The following is a 24,994-nucleotide window of genomic DNA, read 5'->3' on the forward strand; positions in this document are numbered from 1 at the left end:
GAATGGTGTCCTCAAGTCAATCCGGAGAGATCTCGCCGAGAGCGAATCCAAATTATCGATCCTTGAGGCTAAATGCTCACTTCACTCCACCACGGGGACCTTGGCGGATATCGGGGTGGAGCTGGATACGTTCCGATCCCTTGCGGAGCGCGAACAAACATTTTTAATTAACCCTGGCATGGCAAGGAGATACGGGGAGGGTGAGCGCCCTGGCCGATTTCTGGCGAGACTTATCCGTCACGAGATGGAGTCCCCACATATCCTTGGGATCGAAAGGCCAGAAGGCTCTATGACTGTTACCTCACAGGACATCAATACGGAATTGTTCACATTTTACGAAACCCTGTACTCCAACTCAGATGAGGCATCAGTGATGGAGATCAATTCCTTTCTTGATACCCTTCCTTTGTCGATTCTCTCTCCGGAGACCGCGGGTTCCCTCAATTCCCCACTTACGCTCAAAGAGCTCTCTGATGCTAAGGACTCCTTATCCTCGGGGAGGGCCCCTGGCTCAGATGGTATCCCAATTGAATTTTATAAGCGCTATAAACCACTACTACTCCCTCACCTGATGGCTCTCTGGGAGGAATCGGTGGAGGCCGGTGTATTTCCCCCTTCACTCCGGGAAGCCACAATAACAGTACTACTTAAATCTGGGAAATCTCCCTCGCAATGCGGTTCGTACCGCCCGCTCTCACTTATAAATTGTGATGTCAAAATATATGCCAAGGCACTGGCGCTCCGGCTGGCTCCCTTTTTACCATCTATAATCCACCACGATCAGGGGGGCTTCATCCCAGGCCGCTCTACCTCTCTGAACCTAAGGCGTCTCTTTAATATAATTAATAGAATAAACCCCGAGACACATGCAGTGGCTGCCACGCTTGATATGCAAAAAGCGTTCGATTCAGTCTCATGGAGGTATTTGTGGCGGGTTCTTGAGAGCTGTAAATTTGGTCCCTCCTTTCTCTCCTGGGTTAGATTGCTTTACTCGGATCCTGTGGCTAGGGTCCGCACTGACAACCGTTGCTCCCCTCTCTTTGAGATCGCCAGGGGGACGAGACAGGGATGCCCCTTCTCTCCCCTGATCTTTGATATAGCAATAGAGCCCTTCGCCGATATGCTCCGCCAATCCCATGCACATAGAGGGCTCCGCACTGCGGGCCAGGCGGACATAGTGTCCCTATATGCTGATGACGCACTGTTATTCATACGCTCCCCCTCCATCAACTTATCCCCAATACTGGAGGACGTCATCCATTTTGGCCGTATCTCGGGCCTCAAGGTGAACTGCTCGAAATCCAAACTCTTCCCACTCACGGAGGGCACCCCCCCTCCTGACACCCAGGGGTTAAAATGGGCTCAGTCTACGATTACCTACCTGGGGATAGCGGTAACGCGTCATCAAGCGCTGACCTTCAAGGAGAACTACCAGAAGTATCTTACACACCTGTCGTCTAAAGTACTAGCCTGGGACAAACTCCCGATTTCCCTCGCAGGCGGAATAGGTCTACTGAAAATGGTGGTGTTGCCCCAACTACTTTACAGGTTCTCCAACATCCCCTTGTGGCCAGGGGGGGCTTCTTCCGTGAGCTGACCCACACAGTCAATTCCTTTCTACCTTGATACCTGGTCTACCCCTATGACTTACGGGGGCTTTGGCACCCCTGATTTCCTCAAATACTGGTTGGTATCCCAAATCCAATATGCATCCTACTGGTTTAACACAACGGACCCCACCCCACATGTTAGACTCGAGAAACTGGCGGTCAGCGACCGTGACATACGCTCCCTGGTGATACAACCCGCCCCCCCAGGCGCTGGACTCACAAGAGCCCGGTCGCCTGTACATCCTTGGCATTGGCGAAAACATGGAGGCTGACTGGTACCGCTTACGCCTTCCATGGCAACCTCCCTCTCTGGAACTTTCTTCCGGGGGTCCCACGGGTGCCACCATCCATGGTTTGACGCTGGGCTGAAGCAGGATACGAGCTACTACGTGACGTGTTTGATCAGGGTATATTTGTTGAATGGCCTGACCTCCCATTGTCCTTAAGGAGAGGCCAGTATGCCTGGCTTCAATATTCATCCCTTCGTACGACCCTTAAACGTAACTACCAGATGTTCCCGGCATTACCACCAGACAACCCTGCCATCGAGGAACTGACCTCCCCCTCGCCCACTAGAGGTAAAATATCTAGACTATACACTATGCTGCAGTCCAGATCTATTCCAAAATTCGCTAAGCTGAAGCGGGAAAGGGAGGCTGACCTCAGTGTTGAGATGTCGGATGAACGCTGGGCACATATGTGTGAACGCATACACCGGGTGTCTCTCAACTCCCGTTTCAAACTGATTCAGGTTAAAGTACTGCATAGGTTCCACTACACCCCGAACAGATTGCACCGCATGTCCAGTGATCACCCCTCTAGCTGCCCTAGATGCGGTCAGGGGACTGCCGATTACATTCACATGATTTGGTCCTGTCGCCGACTTTCAAAGTTCTGGGATACAGTGTGCTCGACAGTATCTGCCATGCTCGACCACCCCATCAATCCCTCCACAGTGGGATGCCTCTTCCATGACCTCCCAGGCCTCTCCCGGAACTCCAAAAAACTAGCTGGCCTCTGCATGCTTCTCGCAGTACGATCCATACTACTTTGCTGGCTCCGCCCCGCACCTCCCACCCATGCCCGATGGCTAAGAGCGGTCACGTGGGCCTCGGACTCTGAGGAAGCTTGGTCTCACCTACAGCCCACCCACTTTAGGCCTAGGAATAGCTGGCTCAGATTATGATCTTATATGTCTGACCCGAATACGACACCGGATGCATCTTCCCCAGTTGCTTCCCCATGCCAGCTCGGGTCCCCACCCTTATCATAGCTCTCTTATATCTTGGCCATGTTATAAAAATGCCCAATGGTCATGATTATAAGTGAAGCAACCTTTGTATGCCTAGATTGCGTACATCTGTATTCATATTGTACTTGCCTGGCGTTGTTCGCCTGTGTTATGCTGCCACGCTGAATAAATAAAAGTTTTTTAAAAAAAGAAAATTTCAATCATGATCTAGAAAATTCTGCTGGAAGGTAAACAATAAACCGATAGAACAAACCGACAGAATACATTATTTAGGTATCATCTTTAACACTTCAATTCAGGAATGGAGTTGGAAGCAAGATCTGCGGTCAAGGATGCAGATGTTTTCTGTACAAGGAACCAAGCTGCATATTAAGTTTGGCAAATTCACATTGTCCCCGGTACTAACATTTTATCTACAGAAAGTAGTTCCAGCAATAACTTTTGGCAGCAAATCAGGCTGGAACATAAATGCGCAATTTTGGGACCAACTAGAAGCAACATTTTGGCGTAAAGTGCTAAAACTCCCCCAAAACGTGTCAGCGATTGCATTCCGACACAAATTAAGTATAGAAGCTCTATACTGTACAGTTGAGTGGAAATCAATACCAACTCTGCGCAAGATGCTATTAGAACCGTCAGTGAAACCCTATGAGATTCTAAACAAAAAAGCAATTTACTCTGCAAACGACTTGTTAAGAACCTGGGAGGACAAATTATTAAAGATAATAAAGGAAGCTGATGTATCGATGGAGCAAGTGTTACAGATGCCACAAATCGCAAAAAAGCGGATTCGCCGTTGGAACTGGATCACTAACGAAGAAAAACACATAAAAATGAAGACAACTTGCGATATTGGTTTATCAGTACACAAAATTGGTGTGCTGCCAAAATACCTACTCAAATTCCCCTATCGATATTACAGAGATCAATTCATTAGATTAAGATTGAATTTATAAAAAACTAAAGAGGCACTGCCATTGAAGCGCGATCCAAAAACAACAGACAATTTATGCCGACACTGTAATAACGATGTAGAATCAGTAAAATATTTGGTGACCATTTGTCCCGCAATTTCAGCAGTTCGGACACTACATATTGTTTGTTTGTTTGTTTATTTATTTGGTAATGCGCTCCGAGCCCGTGGGCATCTGGGCGCAGCAGTACAAGAGGACTCGAGACTTAGTTACAATGCCTGACACAGGCTATTACAGAACAAACAATGGTTGCTTACAGTAGGTGATACAATGCATATAAAAAATCAAGTTTAAACGCAAAAGAGCAACATTTTAACAGGTTGTGCCATTTCCACTAGGGTGAGGGTCGTTGCATGTCGTTGTTGTGCAGCCATTTGAGAGCGTAGGATCTGAATCTTGTGTAGGGTAAAGGGCATCTAAGGTCGGGTGGGAGTGTGTTCCATGATTGTGCAGCTCTAACTGGGAAACTTGCACCGCCCGCTGTGGTAAGTTTGAATCTGGGGACTTCCAGTAGGAAGGTGTTGGCAGATCTCGTCAGTCGGTTAGAGGGTCTCCAGTTGATTCTTTCCGCTAGGTAGGGGGGTGCTTGATTGTTGAGGCATTTGGAAGTGAGGGAAATAGTTTTAAGAAGGATTCTGTCCTTTATCTTTAGCCAATGGGCTTCAATCCGGTGTTTGGAGATATGTTCTCTGCGTGGGATGTTCAGAGCTGCTCTAAGAGCGTTATTTTGCAATCTCTGGAGTTTGTCAGTAACCGACTTGTTGGCACCTGAGTATAAGGCGTTGCAATAGTCGAGTCTGGACATGACAAGGGCATTGGCCTGGGTGAGGCAGCTGGCACTGGACAGGAAGGGTCTGGCGGCACGGATGACTTTACACGTGTAGGTGGTTGAGGAAGCGAGGGAATTCACTTGCTTTTTGAGGGTGAGAGCTGAGTCAAGGTAAAAACCCAGCGTTTTGACCTCGCGCATAACCTTAATAGTATTGTTATCAATGTTAAATGAGGTGTAGTCCGGGTTGAGTTTGGATAGTTTGTGGTCTGAACCGAGGAGCAGGATTTCAGTTTTATCGTCGTTCAGGCAGAGGCCATGTGTGGCCATCCATGCTTGAATGAGGATGTACATTTTATTCACCAGGGCCAAGTCCACTTCGTAGTTGCCCGAAAGGGGTATGAGGATCTGGGTGTCATCTGCGTAATTAGTGTAGGTGACGCCCAGACTGTCCAACTTGTCGAACAATGGCTTGGTGAAGATATTGTACATAGTGGGTGAGACAGAGGAACCCTGTGGGACTCCACATGTGATTTGGATGGGGTCAGCACAGGTGGTGGAGGAGAACACTCTCATAGTCCGGTTGGCTAGAAAGGATTGGACCCATGCTATAGCATCTCCTGTGAAGTTGGCAGCCAGCTTGAGGTGGTTGCATAAGACTGCATGGTCCACCAGATCAAAAGCTGCTGACAAGTCCAGTAAGAGTAGCAACACTGTTTTCCCATTATCCTTCAATTCCTCCATTTTGGTTTTGAGATCTATCAGGGCAGTTTCCGTGCCATGGAGAGGGCGGAAGCCCCATTGGCGCGAGCCTAGTAGATGATTAGCTTCTAGGTACTCTTGAATTTGGAGATAGGCTACTCTGTCGATAATTTTTAGTAGGAAGGGCACCGTGGTAATGGGCCTATAGTTAGTCGGGATAGAAGGATCAAGGGTTTGTTTTTTGAGAAGGGGGAGGACCCAGGATTCTTTTAAATTGGCTGGCACTGTGTTGGATTTGAAGGATGAGTTAATTGGGAAATATGCACCAAAGAATGACAACATGGAGGAATGGTGGAGCTATTTGATATCTGCCGTGAATCAGAAACTGATGTGTGGAGTAAGAAACTTTATGGACAAAATTTTGTCTGAGTAGCCACAGAATTAAAAACGTCGAGCCGACTGTTTGCTCCTCCTCTAGATAATGTCGGATACCTTGTCAGTTAAGAAATGTATGGTGTAAGGTCTAAGTTGAACAAGACATTGACAAAGCTGTTGAAAAAAAGTTTGTTTTTCTTTTATTACAAAACTAAGTCAATAAAAAAAAATAATAATAATAAAATAGAACACCTACTGGTGAAAAACTGGATATATTACCCCATCTCCATGAAGTGAAAATTATGAATAGAATGTGAATTGTGAGATCCCCAATAATGAAACACCAAATAAATACCTTAGTAATTAATCGTAAATGTGTTCCACCAATATAATTATAATTGCTATGTTCTGATTGAGCAATCCAACATAGCCAAATTCATCCAGTTACGCGTTTATAATTTTTGTTAAAAAAAGAGAGGGGTCCCACATCACGATATTGAATTGAATTGAATTGACTGTTCATTTTTTGTTTTCTTTCATCTTTTTTTTACTGTGAGTTTTCACTCATCTGTTCTGGTTTGTATATTAACAATTGATTATTTGGCTATCTGTATTTTGATTGTTGACACCATTTGTGCACCCTTGGTGTTTTATGCCAGTTTTAACTTATATTGGTTCATCTTTGTAAATGTGCTTCAATTTTCAAATTGTATGGGATGAATCTTTTCAGCCTCCGAGGAACAGCTTAGGCTCGAAACACGTGTCAGGCTGATTTTGGGTGGACTAATACACAATCTATGCAACTTTGCACACAAACGCAAGAGTATATGGCGCAGTGTTTTTGTATATGTTCATTACCTCTTCTCTTGTACTGTTGAGTCATGGGCCAGAGCACCTACACCATACAATTACCTGCTGCCTTCTGCTCAGTTATTGTGAGAGTGTGAGCGCTTGGGTGACTTTGTGTTACCTACCCCGCTTCTGTTTGTGTAATATCAGGACTATCACTCACCTTTGTCCTTTCTATTTAGAAACGATGTTGACTCATGGCACTAAAATGATACAAAAGGTATGCATTCTCACTTTAAGCTATTCTCTGCACGCAAAACCATACTAATGAATTGGAAAGCCAAAGATCCTCCCAAGTGCCCAAATGGAAGCAAGAATTTTCACAATTATGTGAGTGGGAAAGAAGACACTTCAAAGCAAAATTTCAGCCCCAGGAGTCATGGGAACTATTTGAAAAAGATATATAGCGTCGTGGGATAGGTCCGGGCTTGCAGGGCGGGGCATGTATATCCATCCAATTGTACTCAGATAAAAATTATTACAAAAATCAAAAAGTGAACAACAACTATATGGGATGTGGCCTAAGACTATAACCCTTGAGACTCTCATAATGGCTTCCAATAGGCCTGAATCATATCGTATTAAATTAAAGAGAATGGAATCGACTTGAATGTGTATAACCCAACATGATCTAAGCTGGTCTGCTGAATACCTCCTCAAGCCCCAGCAAGAGACATGTCTCCTCTGCCCTGCAGACAACCTTGCAAGTACAGCAAATAACATGAAGTGATTGATATGTATGCTAGTGGGGAGATGTGATATGAAACCCGGACTGCTGCCTTGCCCAGCATGGCTCACAACATCGGAGATACCTGGATCCACAAGTCTGTAACTATATGTTAAAAAAAAGGTTGAAGACCTTATCTGAGAAGACCCTTAGCCCTATATCAAAGTTTTGCTCCAGCTTGAGCTCTTTGTTTTAGTTTGTCCTGTCTTTGGTTTGGTTATATACCCATGTTGAAGAAAGCTGATTATTTTGTTTAGACCATGTGATGTCTATGACAGCTCTGTAGTAAGAAAGGTCAATAATATATCATGAACATATGGTTTAAGTTACTTACCTTTAATTTTTGTTCTCCAGCATGGGTTCTGGTATGGATTTACATGCTCATGCATATTCCCTGTCGTCAGGCTGGGAATCCTCGGTAAAAGAAAAAACAGTTTCACTTTCACTTTAAAACTGTATTTCTCGGCGAGGGGCGTGGCCAGCATGCAAGCAGTCAGGACGTGAGTCTGTGGAGCTCCAGCGGCCGCCGAAGAAATCCCGTTTTAACATCCTTTTCGGTGGGACACATTATGCTCAAAATACATCTGTGGCAAAGAGGACAAGGTGCGACACGGATATACGGAGCCAGAACGCCGAAAACCGACTTATCGTCGAGGAATCTGCCGTCATCGAAACCGAATCGGGCACGAAAGTGCGAAACCAAGATGGCCGCCGCGACCTAGCGGAGCTGCGGAGGAGAGCTGCGGCATCCACGTAAGGGCTGGAAGAGTGGCTGTGCTCGCGCACTGTTGGTGTGCCCAGCATCGAGACGCCAGAAAACGTGCGTGGACTGCAGCGGAGCCGCAGTGCAGGACGGAGGGAGGGAGGCTGGGAGCAGCGGAAGTGACGGGCGATACGCGGCAAGGCATCGGCCCGCGCTGCAGTCTGAAGAGACCTGGCGTGTGCCTCCCGAAGAAGGGAGGAGGGGCTGCTGTGCCAAGAATGAGCAGACGGATCCCCCCTTCCACCCTCTGGAGTGCACGATCCCCCGGACTGAACTGGAACCGACGCCGGCAGCAGCTGGGGGCATTTCAAGTGAATTTCAAGTGAATTGCACGTTACACACGGTCTGTGCCTCCTAGAGCCTAATAGCCCTCCACACTGACCAGTTTTCGGCTGGGTGCAGCCCTCACCTCCCGCAGGGGCACTCCTGGAAGAACTCAAACACCACCCCTGCCTCGGTAGATAGCGGGAAGCGGCAAAGGCATAGAATTGCATCAGAGAGCACGAAGCATCAAACCCGCCTCGCCCCAGTCAGGGTGAGCAAGCACAGGACAGTATGGGCGACCCCCCCCCCCGCTCTATAGTAGTGTTACATCAGCTAGACGGTGCCATTGGGGAGAGGTGGTCACGCAGTGCCTGGGACATTCTGCCCCGAAGAGAAGCATTGCAGTATAGAGCTACCCTGCCAGACACTGACCGAAGCGGGCTCACAGGAGGCCCCTTGCTGAAGCGCAGCGGCACATAGCAGTCAGCATAGCAATCACAAGTCTAAGTAACACCTGCAAAGTCCGTCAAGGAGCACACTAGGGCAAGCTCCCACATACTATACCGCCACCTCCCACGCTACAAAATGGGGAAGGACAAACCGCGGAAATCGACTATACAAAGCAGGATGGACCAATATGCTTTTGCCACGACATCTCAACCAATGGATCAAACACTGCTGCCAAACTCTTCAGAAACGGAGGATGCCCTCTCACTGAAAGATGTAATGGCGGCCATCGCAAGTTCCCACACCTCCATGGAAATGAAAATAGACAGTATAGCGGCGGATGTGTGCTTCCTCCGCCATGACTTGCAAAAACTCACTTCTCGCATGGGGGAAGCAGAACAGAGCATCTCAGGTACGGAAGACAATATTGGTAATATTAACCAACAATTATCACAGACATTGCGCCGGTTGAAGACCCTGGAGGCCAGAGTGGACGAGGGAGAGGGCAGGTCTCGCCGCAACAATGTACGTATCCTCGGAATCCCTGCGGGGACAGAGGGACCGAGCATGGAATTGTTCCTGGAACAGTGGCTAGCGGACATCTACGATCCACATTCCTTTTCCAAATTCTTCTCAGTGGAACGTGCCCACAGGATACCTTCTGGCAAGCCCAATCCAGGAATGCCGCCCAGAAATGTAATTGCTAAGCTCCTTAATTATCGTGATAGGGATGCTCTGCTCCAGATGGCCCGTGCGAAGGGAACGGTCACCTATAATGGCTCCCGTATAGCCTTCTTCCCCGACTATACGAAAGAAGTGCAACGTGCAAGACAATCATTTGAACCACTGAAGCGGCAGCTATCCCTCATGAAAGTAAAATTTGGATTGCTATTTCCATCTCAGCTCAAGATTTATCATAAAGGGACGACGACACACTTCACTGACCCTCAAGAGGCCTGGAAATGGGTGGAGACCCACATAGAGGGTGACTGGTCGGCACGACCAAGGAGACAGGAAGGTAGACCCTGGCCCCGCCCGGACGGTGCCCCCCGGGGGAGACCCCCGGCGGACATGGAACCAGTAGCTCCGGAACAAGTAGTGGAGCCTGCCGAGCACCAGCCAGGATGATACGAATAAACATTGTCAAAGGGGTTGTGGACCACCACTTCTTGCAACACAATCGGAACCAGAATATTGGAATTAAGACTAACACATCGCCCTGGAAATAACCTCATCCCGCCCCTCATACGCTGAGATCATGCAATACAACTGTCTCCAGAGGGATCTTGGGTTGCTGCACGGCCACGATGCATTCGGGACCCCGGGGTCCTCTGTCTCTCGTTTTCCTCTTGCAGCACCAACAGATCCGAGACATTGAGAGGATGGCCGTGACGTCGCCCGAGAAACACTCTCATCCCGAGCCACATATAACATCACGAAACGAACATAGCGACGGCGGCCGCCCGAGGCCACCTCCAAGGAATTTAAACCGTGACTACGAACAGTCAGTTTGGAAACAAAACAACGAGAGTAAGACAGTTGGAGGCTGGTTAAAGCAGAAGCAAAGAGATTTGGGTAATGGTTATTAGTTAATTAGTTACCTGTCCTTTTGACAGGGTGTTTGGTTGTTGTATTGGGCGACAGATGCTTCAGGTTGGGTGGAGTATAGGGTGGGGGTGGGAGGGTCAGAGTTGTTACGTTAAAAATCGCACCAAGTTCAAGAGGTGCACAACAACAACTCCCTTGCGTATGACTCACATAGAACGAAGGAGCGAACAAATCTCGACAAAGAACCAACAGATGTATGATCTAGCTCAATCCCTGCCCCGATTGGTGGATCATAGTACACCCTTAGATATGCAATAAACTGACACCACACATGCACAAGTTACATGGTACAGGGCACCAACGTAGATAAAGGCAGAGCCATCCGAGTGATGACATGGAACGTTAACGGGCTTGGAAATAGTATTAAAAGGTGCCTATTCCTAAAAGCACTGAACCGGATGTGGCCTTCTTAACGGAGACACATCTGGCGGGCACAAGATGTACACTGTTTAGGCGTACAAACTACCAACAAGCCTTTCACGCTGGATTCACCATGGGATCACGTGGTGTATTGATCCTAGTACACAAAAGACTCCCCTATAGCCCCACCGTGGTCACCCAGGACCAGGGAGGTAGATATGTACACACGATAGGAACCCTTTGGGAACGCACTAACAACACTGAAGGCCTCACGTTAATTGGAGGAGACTTTAACGAAGTCATGGACATCGAGCTGGATAGGTCACATGTACGATCCAGAAACCCAGACATACGCACTAAACTCGCCACATTTACCAATGCACTGGGGTTACATGATGCATGGAGATCCCTACATCCCAACACAAGAGAATACTCGTACCACTCTGGTGTACACGCTTCGCTATCCAGGATGGATTATTTCTTCCTACCACTGAGTAACATACATGAGGCATGTGAGGCGCAACTGCTCCCCAGAGGTATTTCAGATAATTCCCCACTTATGTTAACGATTAGGCCCAACAGGCCACTCCCCCCACCAAGCTGGAAATTGAATGGTTATCACCTAGGATTTTCGGAATTGGTGGAACACATACAAAAGGTTACCGAAACATACTTTGAAACAAATACTGACTCTGTGGACAGCCCAACAACGCTATGGGAGGCACTAAAAGCAGTATTAAGAGGTGAAATCATAGCCTGGACTACAGCCTACAAGAAAAAACACCTTGAAGCGGTACGTGCAGCTGAAGCCAAGGTACAGAACGCAGAATCTGCTCAGCTGGCCCATGATCTACCCGAAACACAACGTGCACTGCAGTTAGCACAGAAACAACTACAGCACATATCCTTAGACAACGCAAAACAAGTACATACAGCAATGCGAGCGAAAATATATAAAACTGGGGACAAGGCGGGGAAAATACTGGCATGGTTGGAGCGCAGGGACTTAGGCCTCACCCAAGTTAGGAAACTAACAACCGAAGAACCAGAATCACTAGTAACAGACCAGCACATAGCGGAAGCATTTGCTAAATATTATGCTGAATTGTATAGTGCACCACCCGCACCGCCACCAACCGATATATTAGAATAAATTACCCTTCCTACCCTAGATGAGCAACAGGCGGTCCTATTAGAACAAGAAATTACAGAGGAAGAAATAACCTGGGCAATGTCAGAACTCCAATCAGGGAAGACCCCAGGCCCGAAGGGTTTTCCTGTCGAACTATGGAAAAAAATAGGTGTAAACATAATCTCTCCACAACTACTGCACCTATTTCAACACTCGCGCTCGCAGGGATGCCTCCCCCCAGACCTCAGAAAAGCTACAATAATAGTTTTGCCAAAAGCAGATAAGCCACCTGACAAGTGCAGTTCCTACAGACCCATCTCTCTTATAAACTTCGAGGGCAAAATACTTGCGAAGGTGTCAGCCAATCGGAAGCAACAAGTCATACACACACTCGTACACCCAGACCAATGTGGGTTTATGCCACAAAGACCCACCAGGCAAAATATATACAGATTACACACACCATTAGAAAAAACACCTAAGCTACAAAACTCCCTTGCCCTACTGTCCATAGATTTCGAAAAGACTTTCGACTCTGTGCACTGGGAGGCATTTTGGGAAATTATGCGACGAATGGGCATAGGCCCTTATTTCATGAGCTGGGTCAAACTACTATACCATCTTCCAGTAGCAGTAACAAGAGTGAATGGGTATACTTCAGAACCCTTCCAACTAGGTATAGGCACACGACAAGGTTGCCCCCTATCAGCTTTGATTTTTGCGTTAGCAATTGAACCTTTAGCAATCAAGTCAAGATCCACACAAACATGGAGTGGCTTCAGGTGGGCGGAGGGTTGGGAGGACAGGGTGTCCTTATACACGGATGATCTTTTAATTTATCTGGCAGAGGGGCGTGGCTAACCGCCATGTAGAGAGGAGGCGACTTCGGCGAGCTCCGCTAGATGTGCCACTTATAAGCTGTTTTCTACGGCTCTGAAACATTAAAAAGACCCTGCGAAGCACCACGATTGTTGCTGATGCCTGCTTGAAGCTCCAGGATGCTCCACACACGAGGGTGTAAGCCCGAAAGACTTGTTTTTGCCACCCGCGGATAACCACTCGGAAAGGAGCCAAGATGGCGGTTCTCACACACTGAGCCCGGGGAGCCCAGCGCCAGCCCAACGGACCGCGAAACTACAAACCCGCACAACCGTTCGTGAGAGGAAGAGCGATTTGGTGGCACAGCTGCCGAACGAGGTATCAGCGGTGTTGCATGGGCCACCGAGACACCCGAGGGACCGTGGACGATAGGCACGACACAGGCCTCCACACCTCGAAGCCGCGAACCTCACCCGAGGCCACAAAGGAAAGCGCACATCGCCGAAACAGCCCTCAGCGCCCAAAGCCCACAGACATAGCCGGAACCAGGGGAATGTCGCGCTCAAACAAATCGACGCCAAAGGGGGCTAGGTCCAAGCAGCGCCAGACCACCATAGACGCTTTCACGGCCAACGGACTCCCCAACCCCGAGGCCTCAGACACGGCATCTGTTGAGACGGAAACCGGCCCCACTGTAGCGCTGGTGGAACCCAGCAACAACCAACTACTGGAGGCCATTGAGACATTCCAAGCAACAATGGTGAACAAAATCGACACCGTGGCCACAGATGTGGGCCTCCTACGTCAGGATGTCCGCTCCTTGGCTGGCAGAACCGAAGCGCTGGAGACCCAGGTACGCAAAAATATAGAAGCAAAAACCCATCTCCTACACGACGTAGACGGCCTCCAGCAGAGAGTCAAGAACTTGGAGGACAGAGCGGAGGAGGCAGAAGGGAGGGCTTGCCGCAACACCATCTGGCTTCTCGGCCTGCCGGACGGCATTGAAGGCCCGGATCCCACCAACTACGTGGAGAATCTCCTGCTGCAGGAGATTGGCGTGGAAAAGCAGTCGCAGGGCTTCTCCATAGAGAGGGCTCATAGGTCACTTGCGAAGAAACCACCACCAGGCGGTCCACCTAAGCCTATGATAGCGAAAGTACTGAATTACAGGGACCGAGAGGTCATTTCGGTGTATTCACGATCAGGTGGCCAGATCAAGAGGGACTCTGCCAAGATTGCGATTTATCCCGATTACACCTTCCAAGTACAGATGAGCAGAGCTCAGTTCATTCATACAAAAGCCAGATTGAAAGCAGCAGGATTGCGATACATGCTTCTATACCCCTCAAGGCTAAAGGTGATACACAACAACAGGGCCCTCCTGTTTGACACCCCGGAACAGGCACAGGACTGGATGGATGGACAGCAACTACCCGACATCGAAGACAAAAGGCGGAAGCCGCATCATACCGCCTCCCAAAAACCACAGGAGAACTCTTCTTAATACAACTGCGTATCAGCAGAAGGACCCAGCCTATTAAACGGCTGATATGATCATACTATGCGGAAAGCCGAAGCAAGTGCTCCCCCAACCCCCAGGAGTTTCTTTTTCAGGGTACGTTTACCCGCCCATAGGGCACCCGAAGACCATGCCTGGTCCTAAGGAGTGGAAACGGGACAGTCAGAACGAGGGTCACCTCGCTGGACCAGTTCTATGTTTGGGAAGTTTATTAAATGGGAGGGAGAAACAGAGAGTTAACACCCACGTTGGGAAATTTGAACAAAAAACACAGAGACCTCAGGATAACTTCACGACAGATACATATTAACAGGACCTCGACCGAGGCCGAGGAGGAGCAACGGACACCACGGCACCTATGGATGAAAAAATAAAAGTAATGACGTGGAACGTCAGAGGCATGAACAGTTTTGTGAAACAACGCCGGATACATGCATATTTGCAACGATGCAAGGTTGGAATTGCTATACTTCAAGAGACACACCTGACGACGGAAAAACTGAAGGCGCTAGCCAAGACATGGCGAGGGACCCTGATCGGATCCTCCTACTCCTCTTATGCAAGAGGGGTCCTGATTTGGACCGACCCGAACATCCCATTCAGAGTGGTGAGCACCAAGACGGACGACGAGGGCAGGATGGCACTTGTGCAAGGTACAATGGAAGGGAAGGAACTATGCCTGGTTAGTACTCATGTTCCTAATCATGATGCCACCGCTTTCTTCCACTCCCTGTTTTCGCGACTGAGCCCTTATGTAATTGCACTATGATTTGGGGGGGAGACCATAATTGCACCCTAGATCCCCACAGACAGGTCTGATACCAAACATTCCCGCCCATCCCCCCCAGCCAAAATATTGTCTAAGTTTATAAGCCAGCTGTCACTATGTGATCTGTGGAGGGAACAGGGCCCTGAGCGAAGAGAATTTTCCGTCTTCTCCCCGCCACACAACGTCCACACTAGGCTGGACTATATTCTAGTTAGTCTGGGGCAGCAAGCCACGTTTAGCGATGCACAGTATTTGCCAAGGGTGTTGTCAGACCATTCCCCCATGTTGGCCACCGGGGAGGTATACCCGCCCAGACCCCCAATTCCCACGTGGAGACTTAGGGCCGAAGCCCTGCTCGATGCAGCCTTTTGCGAACACATAAAAGACAGTACCGATGAATACTGGCAAAACAACCTGGACAGTGTTGAATGCGTCGGTACCGCTTGGGAGGCATATAAGGTAGTCATGAGGGGAGAGATGGTAGCCGCGGTGGGGGGCGCCCAGAGGTCCATCACTAATTCACTGGTGGGCGCGGAAAGGGAGTTGGGGGAGCTGGAGAGTAGGACAGATTCGACTACAGAACATCTACAGGAAATTACCAAACTGCGACAAACCTGCCTGTCGCACTGGGAAACCTTGGGAAAACTAAGTTATGCTAAGCACACTGAAAGAACGCACATGCTGGGAGATAAACCCGGTAAACTCTTAGCTTGGCTTTACAAGAGGGAAACCCCTAGGACTCCCTTTTGCCATATACTCAGACCTGATGGCAACACAGCGCACACCCAGGCAGAGATTAACTCGGTCTTTCCCGAGTTCTATCGTGACCTATACTCCAAGACCCTGCCCCCCACTGACACCGAGATAGAGGACGTCCTGGATAACATAGAGCTACCCAAAATAGATTCACAAATGGCTGAAGCCCTATACGACCCAATCACCCCCGACGAGGTGAAAGCAATAATTAGATCCTTACCATATGGGAAAGCGCTGGGCATGGATGGCCTACCCGGGGAATTCTATAAGTAATATGAGGAGACCCTTGCCCCACTGCGAGCACAGGTATACAACGAGGCTTACGAATGCGGTATCCTCCCTGACTCCATGAGAGAAGCCATAATAATCCCCTTGCTGAAGCCTGGAAAAGATGGGACGGACTGTGGGTCATATAGACCACCATCTATGTTAAATGTAGATAACAAAATACTGACTGCACTCCTTGCTAATAGATTACGTAGAGCGATCCCCCTGTTGATTCACCAGGACCAAACTGGCTGCGTGCCAGGGCGCTCTATCACCGAAAACCTGCGCAGGTTACACCACATAATATACAGCACCGAGCGAGGGCCTCAGAAATATGCTGTGGCATCACTAGACGCCACCAAGGCCTTCGATTCGGTGAGATGGGAATGGTTATATGCCACCATGGTTGGGATGGGGATTGGACCCGCCTTCCTTAAGTGGACCCAATTGGTCTACACCAATCCCACTGCCAGAGTGCGCACCAATAAGACATACTCAGAGAAATGGCCCCTCTACAGAGGCACACGGCAGGGTTGCCCACTGTCCACTATGCTATATATTATTGCCGCGGAGCCTTTAGCTGCATCTCCAGGAGTACGGAGACGGAGGCATTGAACTTGACGGGGAGACACACCTCGTCTCTATGTACGCAGAGGACATGCTGCTGTACCTGCACAACCCGGAGCACCTCCTGCCCTACATTTTAGAGACTTTAGATGGTTTCCACAAACACACGGGCATTCAGATAAACAAAGACAAGTCTTGTCTCTATCCCCTTGCTGCATTGTATAGAGAGGAGCACAGATCCCTTCCCCCTCTAGACCTTCAATGGCGGGTGACATCGTTTAGATACTTGGGCGTTACAATACACCGTAACCCTAGCACCGAACACATTCTTAACACGGTTAGGGCTAAAGATGCCCTTGCAAAGTCCATGGATTTTTGGGGTAAGCTCCCACTCTCAGTTGCGGGGCGGGCGGGTCTCCTGAAAATGGTGGCGCTCCCCCATTTACTGCATTGCTTTTCCAACGTCCCCTTCAACATCCCTCGCTCCTTTTTCAGAGACATAAACAAACTCTGTAGGGGATTCCTTTGACAGGGAGGTAGGCACAGGGTGGCGCTGGACATTCTCCATAGACCCTATGAGAGGGGGGATTGAAGGCCCCTAATTTCGAACTTTACTACTTGGCTAGCCAACTAAGGCATGTGACGCAATGGATGGCAGATGAAACCAACTCAGACACCCGACTTCTCCAACCAGCTCTGCCTCGACTGTTACTCCGAGACTTACTATGGGTTGACAAGGGGGCTCTGAGACATTACCCATACCTGGTTAGACTTGGATCCAAGCTCTGGAAGCGGGCCTGTAAATCAGTGGGGGCGACAGACCTGTATTCCCCGCAGATCCCCATTGCAGCAGTCATGACTAAACTCTCATGGGGACACACGGAAACACGCACCCGGTGGGAACCCTATGGGGTGGCAGTATTAGGAGACCTCACTTATGAACAGGAGCACATGACATTCACTGACCTCAGCGAGTCCACAGGCCTGCCCACAGGCCAGTTTTTGCTCCACAGAGCAGTGACAAAGGCCATGAAGGACAGATGGCCGGAGGCCACCGACCAAGTCATGGAGAACGATATCATTGAGTCGATGTTGGACACTGCTGAGGGGGGCCACGCAACCTCCAGACTATACGAAGCTCTACTGCAGGGCACGACCAAGAATTAAATTAAATGCAAAGAGAGGTGGGAGAGGGAATTGGGCCTTGAATTTGAGGACAACACATGGGAGAGAATAACTCACTACCATAAAAAAATCTCTAGAAATGCCCGTCTCCAACTCATCCAACTGTACATTACCAACAGGGCCTACCTTACACCTGATGCCATATCGAGGTTCAAAGGAGCCACAACCCAGACATGCCCCAAATGCAATGAGCCAAGGGTGAGAATGACCCACATGTTCTGGGGCTGCCTGACGGTCCAGAGGTTCTGGGCCAAGGTGAAGGAGAGGGTAGCAAACGCAGAGATTGAAGTGGAAATTCACGAACCAGGAGCCTGTATTTTGGGAAGCTATAAGCGAAACAGTAAGAATAAGTCCCTAAATAAACTCAAAGACTTGATATACATCACAGCGAAGAGACGCATAGCCATGGGATGGAAAAGCGCCGGAGGCCTAAGCGAGGCCCTTTGGTGGGGTGACCTCAAAAGATGGATAGCCGCTGAGACCGCGGCCTGGGAGACAGCGATTCTGGTACAGAGACTGGACCCCAGTGATGAACTACTCCGTTGGGTGGCGTTAACAGTGCCATTGCTCCACCCAGCGGCTCAAGACAGCACCTCGGTAGGTACGAACAGTCCCGGCCCGACACGAGGTCCAGAATAATAAAGTGGATGTACCTGAGGTCTCGGAGGGAGGGGGGTGGGGTGGGAGAGTTGGGAATGTTAAATTATTATGTTCTTTTTTGGATTATGCATATTGCATTGACTAATCAATGATCCTTTGTTTGTCACTACTTGTTGAAAATCCAATAAAGATATTTAAAAAAATGTATCTGGCGGACCCGCGAGTTTCCTGTCCCGTTGTATCGCACTTACTAGAGAGATACGGAGCGTTCAGTGGACTCCGCGTCAACAAGTCAAAGTCCATACTATTCCCGGTGAAGCATATAGATAATGCAATACCAGATGTATGTCCCTACCGCATTGAAAGGGAACAATTCAGATACCTCGGTATACAAATCACACATAAACTAACGGACTATGTAGGGAAAAACTTACATCCAATACCGACCAGGTTCAAAGATGATGTTCGCCACTGGATGGCCCTACCATTCACATTACTGGGATGCGCGGCACTCTTCAAAATGATGGCCCTTCCCCGTTTTGTTTATGTACTACAAAATGCACCTTTACCCATAGCACCCAGTGAGTTCCATAGGATAGACCAAACACTTAGGAGGTTGTTGTGAATGGCACTTACTACCTTACAAAGATCCATATGGGAGGGTGGGATTGGACTCCCCCGGCTACAGACCTATTACTGGGCCAGTCAAATGGCAATAGTGAACGATAAACTGCATGGGGATAACACTCTACCGCATAACAAAATACAGGACACCGACGCACTGGAAAGGCCCATCATGAGCCTCCTCTACCGGAAAAAAGATCGATCCACTGACCCATCCATGTTGTTGCATATAACCCTAGTCTGGACAGATATACATAAGTACCTAGGTTGGGATAAAAAACTAACTCTAGCACAACCACTATGGAACAACAGACATCTCCCGGAGGTGAACAAACTCCCTAAATGGCGATCATGGGCCCAACTAGGTATCATGAAAATTGGTGATGTGATGAAAGAAAATGTAATAATAGCATCTGTGGAACTGGCTGCCACCTTTGCACTCCCACCCAACGGAAAATACCATTATATCAAGCTCAAACACCCGTTGCAGGCTCACCTCCCTGAATTGAGTGACATACCTGATTACTCCCCATTAGAACGTAACATATTCCCAGAATTGCTTAAACAGAAAGTCACATCTACTATGTACAGTGCTATTAACTCCTTTGCTACGAAAGAGCTGTCGGGTCTGAAAGCCAAGTGGGAGAGGGAGGTAGGTAGGTGATATACTTCCAGAGGAATGGGTAACTGCATTAATGTACCCCAGAGAATCGACTATCTCCTCCAGGCTTAGATTAATTCAACTGAAGATACTACATAGGATTTACTACCCAAGGGTGGAACTGTTCAAGTGGGGAAAGACTACGAATCCATACTGTCTGAAATGTAAGAGGGAGGAAGGCTCCTATTATCATATTATGTGGGAATGTGCCATCATTCAACAATACTGGCAGCAGTGCTGTGACAAACTGTCAAGGGTAATGGGAAAGAGAATACTTGTAAATCCAAAGCAATTACTGCTGGGGATAGAAGGAGATATTGATCTAACAAGGTATGAGTAAGCGTTCCTATCTACCACCAGAGCGATACTTAAAAGGAACATAGCGCAACTTTGGGGCTCCGAAAGGCCACCGAGCTTTGAACAATGGATCACGGATGTGGACATCTGCATCGCAATGGAAAAGAGGGTTTATACTGCCAGGTGGTGCCCTGAGAAAGCGCAGAAAATATGGCAAAATTGGGAAGAGGCGCACTAAAAGTAACCAATCATAATGAACCGTAGCGCCATCCAGAGACTTGCAAATGAATTGGTGGGTGTGGCACAAAATTGACAAAATGTCGGGACATATTTTGAAGCTCGTTGGTAGCAGACCATGGCGAGGAGTTGTTGGCGGGCGGGAATGGGAAATTTTGTGTACTCCGCTGTACGGGGCTATATGTTTTGTGTTTCCAAAAACCAATAAAATGTTGTATTAAAAAAAAAAACTGTATTTCTCCTCTAAACCAATCACTGTCCTCTGGGTCATACGGCCCCCAGTCCTCTCCCTAGGCCCCGCCTCTGGCAGCCATCTTCAGATTTGGTAAGCATGTAAAGTCACATAATCTCACTCTTATCCTCCAACACAAAACTACTATCGAAAACAATAATTTTGGGTGACTTTGATCTAGGACTGAAATACCCCCTTGACTCACAAGCACACCTCCTTGCCTACTCAATGGTAGCCCAAGGTTTCACACATCGCATATCCCTGTCGACCCATGAAAAAGGACTTAACTTAGATTGGCTTGCAGACATCAACTGTGTCACTGACATTCTAGCTAACACCCATTGTCCATGGTCTGACCACAATACCATCCTCTTCTCTACTGCTATAACTACCAAACCGGCCAAACCTACTCTCCTCACTTCATCATTGCCGTCAAGAAGTCAGAAAAATATCAATTGAGACATTATGTTACCCCTCTTGCCCCCAAAAATCAATACTCCCCACCCTCAGCTGGATCCCACATAACTATTTACCCTCTACATAAAAACTATCCTAGCAGCTATTGACAAAGTAGCTCCGCTAAGTGTCCGGAAAGTGAAACCAATAGCACACAGCAATATCTGGTTCACATCAGACTTACAAACCCTACGGGCAGCCATAAGGTCAGCCGAATGCAATTGGAAAAAAATACCATCAACGGTAAATAAGGCCCATTTTCTTGCTCTAGCCAATGAATACAAGGCAGCAACTATTAAAGCCAAAGGAGATTGTTATAATCAGAGTGTTGAGAATGCCCAATCTAGCTCCAGAGAACTCTACATCATTGTTTGCGAGCTGGAATCGCCTGCCCCCACCCATGACCATTGCATTAAGGACCAGCAATGGTGCTCTAACGTCCAAAATGCCTTGGCGGACAAAGTTACCCATCTTCAAAACAAAATTGAAGCCAAGAAAATTATATTTAACCATGATCAGACCCATGGAGATGCCCCCACCATAAGGCAGCAAACCACACCCAAATGTGTATTTACCCCTCTGACCATACCAGAAACTATCAAAATTATAAAAGACTTAAACCCTCAAGATGCAAAGGGGACATATGCCCTGCCACCTTCATTAAAGACTGTGCTCATGAGTTGGCCCCTTTCATTACATATCTCATAAACAGTTATTTTGCCTCATGCAAAGTACCTGACGACCTAAAAGAAGTGTGGTTGCTACCGCTGCAAAAAAAACAACATTGGAGCCTAATATCCCAACCAATTTCCGACCTATTACTACGGTGCAATTTCTATTAAAAATCTTAGACCAGGTAGCCTACCTACAGATTCAAAAGTGTCTTGAATCAAACAATCTCATAGGCCTCAGACAGTCCGGCTTCCACCCAGGCCAGGAACTGAAACAGCACTCCTAGATCTAAAAACACAAAAGGATCAGATTAAGGACAAAGGGGACCTTTGCATCCTCCTCCTGCTTGACCTCTCCGCAGCATTCGATCTGATCAACCACAAAATGCGTTGCCACCATTTAACAACAGTTGCTCAATTCTCCCCTAAAGCCTTAAAGTGGATTCAATCATTTCTCTGTAATCGCACTATGAGGGTTTCCTCTGCCTCTTCAGCAGCCACCCTAGCCCCAGTCTTGTGTGGCCTACCACAAGGCTCTTGTATGTCGCCTACATTATATAATGCCTTTAGCAAACATCTCTTTGACAAACTAGACAAATTGGGTGTCATGTATACGAATTATGAGGACGACACCCAAATACTCCTACCTATCACAAGCTCTTACGACACTGATTCTGACAATATCAATAAAATCTACCCTATCATCCAAGCATGGATGGCACAAAATGAACTATGTCTCAACGATGAGAAAACGCCAATTACTCATCACAGGTAGCAAATCAAAACTAAACAATCTATCACAACAATATAAATCCTTCAACATTGATGGTAATACTATCAATGTTGCCAAAGAGATAAAAACATTAGGTGTCTACATTGACTCAACACTGACCTTAACAAGATAGGTCAATGCCATTGTTTCCTCAGCAGCATACACTTCCAAACTAATCAAAGCCAGAAGTCCCTTCCTCTCATCTGACAAATGCATTACCTTGGCAAAAGCATTGATCCTCTCCAGGGTCAATTACTGTAAGTCACTCTTTGCAGGATCCAATGCCAGAAATATCAGCAAACTTCAAGTTGTGCAAAATAATGCAGTCAGTGCAGCACTTGACATACACAAACACATCTCTTCAGTAAGACGTATCCATTGGCTCCCAGTACGAGACAGAATTCTGGGACACTCTGCCACCATCTCTAAGAAAGGATACATCTGTATGGTCTTTCCATAAAAGTCTTAAAACTCTGTTGTTCAAACAAGATGCCTGCTAGTCTTGAAACAAATTCAGAGTTTGTTTTTTTGTGCATTTTGTGTAAATAGTGTAAATAGTGCAAAAGGGTTAAACAATGTATGATTATGTCTGACACTGTATACTGTATGATAAGAATGTAAGATAAGATGGCAACTCTCATGCTCGAAATGTACCCTGCCTTGTAACCTTTCAATGATTAAGCTAAAATGCATGCCTGTGACCTTAGAGTTTGGAGGTTATGAGTTGCCAGAGGACTGCAAGGACGTCCTCGACTTGGAAGTGCTACGGCCATAAGTGGAAGCATTTTTGCTACATGGTGGCTGTTGCAGAAGATTACCCCTCTGAGGGTCACTGCTCCACAGATCTTTCTGTGCTCGCTGTCCTTGCAAAAGCTGGGCTGGCTCATGCATTCATCAAGGTACATCTGGCGGCCATCTAACGCTACACCAGATCCCCAGGATAAGATTACGTGCCTAGATACCTCTGGGTTTTGTGCGCTATTTAAATGTTCAAATAAATAAAAACAAATAAATAAATAAAGTGGTCGTATGACCAAGAAGAGCCGCAGAGGGACCAGAGGGAGGGTTCGCATGTGAATCCATGCCAGACCCATGCTGGAGAACAATAGTTACAGGTAAGTAACTTAAACCTTCTCCAGCATGGGGTCTGGCATGGATTCACATGCTCATGAATAACGAATACACAGCAGTACAACATCACACAACCACAGGAGGTTACAAGGCTCAAAAGAAGCAATGGACTCTTGCCTCTGGAACAGACTCACCTCAAGCGAACAGGATGCGTAGCACTGCTTGGCCGACTCTGGACTCTGGAATCCCCCTCGACGCAGTAGAATTTTGTGAAGGTGTGCGTAGGCCTCCACGTAGCAGCCTGCAGATGTCCAGCAGGAGCACACCAGAAAGGATTGCTCTGTTGGAGAGGGCTCTTGGACGGCCCGGCAGCGATCGATTTGCCATCCGATGACAGTGCATTATGCAGCTGCAGAGCCACCTCGAAATGGAAGGCTTGGACAAGGCGTTTCCATGGTTCACACGACCAAAGTTCGCACTCAACTGAGAAGTCTTCCAAAAACTCTTTGTGCGTGTCACATAGAACTTCAAGGCAGGAGCAATGCCCAGTAACTGCAAGGCCCTTTCCGCCAGCGACAAAGGTTTTGGGAAGAAAACAGGCCACCAAAGGTGTGTACGCAGTACCAGCCTTTGATTTGTGAAAAGTCAGGTACGGTTGCTTGTAGGATAGGGCCTGGATCTAACCCAAACACATCTGGCAGAGGTGATGGCTACAAGGATAGCCGTCTTCAACGAGAGAAACTTGAGTGGGGCCTGATGCATAGGCTCGTAGGGGGTCCCCTTGAGCCTAGTCAGAACCACGTTGAGCTCTCGGGAAGGAGCCTTCACTAGTGGGAAGGATCAGAAAAGTCCTTTAAGAAACTCCTTGACGAGTCTGTGGGACCACAGAGAGGATCTCCCTGGGGATCTGGTGTAGCATGAGATGGCCGCCAGATGTACCTTGATGGATGCATGAGCCAGCCCAGCTTTTGCAAGGACGAGGAGTACGGAAGGATCTGTTGAGCCATGACCTTCGGAGCGGTAATCTTCTGCAACAGGCACCATGTAGCAAAACGCTTACACTTATGGCCGTAGCACTTCCAAGTCAATGACGTCCTTGCAGTCCGCTAGCAACTCATAACCTCAAAACTCTAATGCTGCAGAAGCCAAGCCTTAAGGTTCCGCGATCCTGGGTCATGATGAAGGAGTGTGCCTTCTTATCTGGTGAGCAGATCTGGCTACTTGATTGGAGGCAATGCTGATAGGCTGAGAAGATCTGGATAGCAAATCTGCCTCGGCCACGCCTGGGCAATGACTATCATCCTCCAATGACACTGTCTGAGTTTGTTGATGACTTGTAAGGAGAGGGAACGGGGGAAACGTGTACAGAAACAGCGCTTCACAAGGGAAGGAGAACACGTCCCCCAGGCTCCTCTGCTGATGGAATCTGCGGACAAACTTCTAGCATTTGAAGTCTGCCGCCATGGCAAACAGATCGATCTGCTGGAACAGGAGGTCCACTTAATTCTGCTGAAGTTCCCACTCGGGGTAGGAGCCCAGTTCCCTGCTGAGGGAGTTTGCGATGGTGTTCTTCACTTCTGCCAGGTGGACGAGGAAATCCCCTGTCCTACGGCCCAGTGCCACAAGTCCTGCGCTTCCTTGGAGAGCGCTAGGGATCAA

Source organism: Ambystoma mexicanum, chromosome 3p (genome assembly GCF_040938575.1).
Source record: "Ambystoma mexicanum isolate Mex_15411 chromosome 3p, UKY_AmexF1_1, whole genome shotgun sequence".
Taxonomy (NCBI): Eukaryota; Metazoa; Chordata; class Amphibia; order Caudata; family Ambystomatidae; genus Ambystoma; species Ambystoma mexicanum.